A 3,719-nucleotide genomic window follows, 5' to 3' on the forward strand; every position below is an offset into this window, starting at 1 on the left:
TGTTTTGTGTCTTTTCTTGTTTTTCATATGCATTCTTGAATTCTTAGTGTCTAAGCATTAAAGAATTCTAAGTTTGGTGTCCTGCATGATTTCTTTGCATTAAAAATTTTTCAAAATTGTGTCTATGATGTTCATCTTGACATTCATAGTGTTCTTGGCGTTCATCTTGACATTCATAGCATTCTTGCATGCATTCATTGTTTTGATCTAAAAATTTCATGCATTGCATAATTTTCATGTTTTTCATAAAAATTTCAAAAATCAAAAAAATATCTTTCCCTTTTTCTCTCATCAATTTCGAAAATTTGAGTTGACTTTTTCAAAAATTTTTAAAATCTAGTTGTTTCTTATGAGTCAAATCAAATTTTCAATTTGAAAATCTTATCTTTTTCAAAATCTTTTTCAAAATCTTTTTCAAAATTCTTAGTTATTTTCGAAAATTTCAAAAATATTTTTTANNNGTTTCTTGGTGCAATCATGAAGCTGAATGCCAAATTATTTGGCATTGATACTTGGGAAATTGAACCTCCCTTGTTCATCAACGAATTAAGTGATCTGGATCAACTGACATTGCCTCAAAAGAGACAGGATCCTGGAAAATTCATAATACCCTGTACCATAGGCACCATGATCTTTAAGGCTCTGTGTGACCTTGGTTCAGGAATAAACCTCATGCCCCTCTCTGTAATAGTATTTATCTAACTATATTCTTCTTAGTTATATGTCTTTATAGGTTCATGATCATGTGGAGTCACAAAATAAATATAAAAATTAAAAACGGAATCAAAAACAGCAGAAGAAAAATCACACCCTGGAGGAGCATTTGTCTGGCGTTCAGCGCCAGAACAGAGCATGGTGCTGGCGCTGAACGCCCAAAATGGGCAGCTTCTGGGCGCTAAACGCCAGAACAGGCAAGGTTCTGGCGTTCAACGCCAGAAATGGCACACAAATGGGCGTTGAACGCCCAAAATGGCCACCAACCTGGCGCTGAACGCCCAGAGTTGGGTACAAAGGCATTTTTACATGCCTAATGGGTGCAGGGATGTAAATCCTTGAACACCTCAGGATCTGTGGACCCCACAGGATCCACTCAGGATCTGTGGACCCCACAGGATCCCCACCTACCTCCACTCACTTCTTCTCACCACTCTCTTTCACACAACCCCATAAACACTGTTCCCCAAAAACCCTTCACCAATCACCTTAAACTCTCTTCCCCATCACCTCTTCACCACTCACATCCATCCAATCTTCCCCATAAACCTACCTCATAAACTCCACCTACCTTCAAATTTCAAAACCAATTTCCCACCCAAACCCACCCATATGGCCGAACCTTAACCCCCCTCTCTTCCCTATATAAAGCCCTCCATTCTTCATCAAATTCACACAACACACCCCTCTACACTCTTCTTGGCCGAAACCACATCTCCCTCTCCCTCTCCATATTTCTTCTTCTTCTTCTTCTATTCTTTTGTTTATTGCTCGAGGGCGAGCAATATTCTAAGTTTGGTGTGGTAAGAGCATAGCTTTTTTGTTTTTCCATTACCATTGATGGCACCTAAGACCGGAGAATCCTCTAGAAAAGGGAAAGGGAAGACAAAAGCTTCCACATCTGAGTCATGGGAGATGGAAAGGTTCATCTCCAAAGCCCATCAAGACCACTTCTATGATGTTGTGGCCAAGAAGAAGGTGATCCCTGAGGTCCCTTTTAAACTCAAAAGAAATGAGTATCCAGAGATCCGACATGAAATTCAAAGAAGAGGTTGGGAAGTTCTAACAAATCCCATCCAACAAGTCGGCATCCTAATGGTTCAAGAGTTCTATGCCAATGCATGGATCACTAAAAACCATGATCAAAGTAAGAACCCGGATCCAAAGAACTATGTTACAATGGTTCGGGGGAAATACTTAGATTTTAGTCCGGAGAATGTGAGGTTGGCGTTTAACTTGCCCGTGATGCAAGGAGATGAACGCCCCTACACTAGAAGGGTCAACTTTAGCTTTTTGGCATTGTTTTTAGTATGTTTTTAGTAGGATCTAGTTACTTTTAGGGATGTTTTCGTTAGTTTTTATGTTAAATTCACATTTCTGGACTTTACTATGATTTTGTGTGTTTTTCTGTGATTTCAGGTATTTTCTGGCTGAAATTGAGGGACTTGGGCAGAAATCAGATTCAGAGGTTGAAGAAGGACTGCTGATGCTGTTGGATTCTGACCTCCATGTACTCAAAGTGGATTTTCTGGAGCTACAAAGCTCAAAATGGCGCGCTTCAAATTGCGTTGGAAAGTAGACATCCAGGGCTTTCCAGAAATATATAATAGTTTATACTTTGGCCAAGAATAGATGACGTAAACTGGCGTTCAACGCCAGCCTTCTGCCCAAATCTGGCGTCCAGCGCCAGAAAAGGATCCAAAACCAGAGTTGAACGCCCAAACTGGCACAGAAACTGGCGTTCAACTCCACAAATGGCCTCTGCACGTGCAACACTCAAAGCCCAGCCCAAGGACACACCTAGTGGGCCCTGGAAGTGGATTTATGCATCAATTACTTACTTCTGTAAACCCTAGTAGCTAGATTATTATAAATAGGACCTCTTACTATTGTATTAGGTATCTTTGGTCTCAGTTTTAATCCATTGTTTATCTTAGGAGACTACTGATCACGTTTTAAGGGGCTGGCCATCTCGGCCATGCCTGGACCTTCACTTATGTATTTTCAACGGTAGAGTTTCTACACTCCGTAGATTAATGTGTGGAGCTCTGCTGTTCCTCAAAGATTAATGCAAAGTACTACTGTTTTCTATTCAATTCATCTTATTTCGCTTCTAAGATATCCATTCGCACCCAAGAACGTGATGAAGGTGATGATTATGTGTGACGCTCATCACCATTCTCCCCTATGAACACGTGCCTGACAAACACTTCCGTTCTACATGCAACAAGCTAGAATGAATATCTCTTAGATCTCTTAATTGGAATCTTCGTGGCGTAAGCTAGAATGATGGCGGCATTCAAGAGAATCTGGAAAGTCTAAACCTTGTCTATGGTATTCCAAGTAGGATTCAATGATTGAATGACTGATATCGAAGTTGTGACATATTATGAATGTGTGATCGCGATTACGCGTACCAAGTTGCTCACGTGCCAGGAATAGTTTGAGCCTGGACATCACAATTTCGTGCACCAGTACGCACAGACGTGTGCACACGCACACTTGGCCGAAATCTCAGGTTGTGCGTACGCACACTTCGCGATACTTTGGATGATCGTGCAATGCACCATATGCTGTGTGCTTGCACACTTTGCTTTGCTTTGCTGCCTGCGCATATGTATAAGATGTTGTGCGCATGCACACATCGCTTTGCTCTTCTCCTTTGTTTCTTCATGCTTCCTCCTCCTTGCATGCTCCTCTTCCATTCTCACCAAGCCATTCGTACCTTATACATATGAAATCACTCACAAACAACATCAAGGTATCGAATGAAAAGCAAATGGAATAAAATAGGTTAAATTAGGCACAAAAGAGCATGTTTTCATAATCAAGCACAATTTAGGAGGAAAGCTCAAAAGCATGCTATTTAATGGTATAAGTGTATGTTTATATGATAAAATCCTCTCAATTCTAACAAAAAATTATCGTAAAATATGGATTCATCATCGGGGTAGTTAGTTAAGTCCGTGTTAATACTATACCTAGTTAACAGCAACAACCAAAAC

Source organism: Arachis ipaensis, chromosome B03 (assembly GCF_000816755.2).
Source record: "Arachis ipaensis cultivar K30076 chromosome B03, Araip1.1, whole genome shotgun sequence".
NCBI lineage: Eukaryota > Viridiplantae > Streptophyta > Magnoliopsida > Fabales > Fabaceae > Arachis > Arachis ipaensis.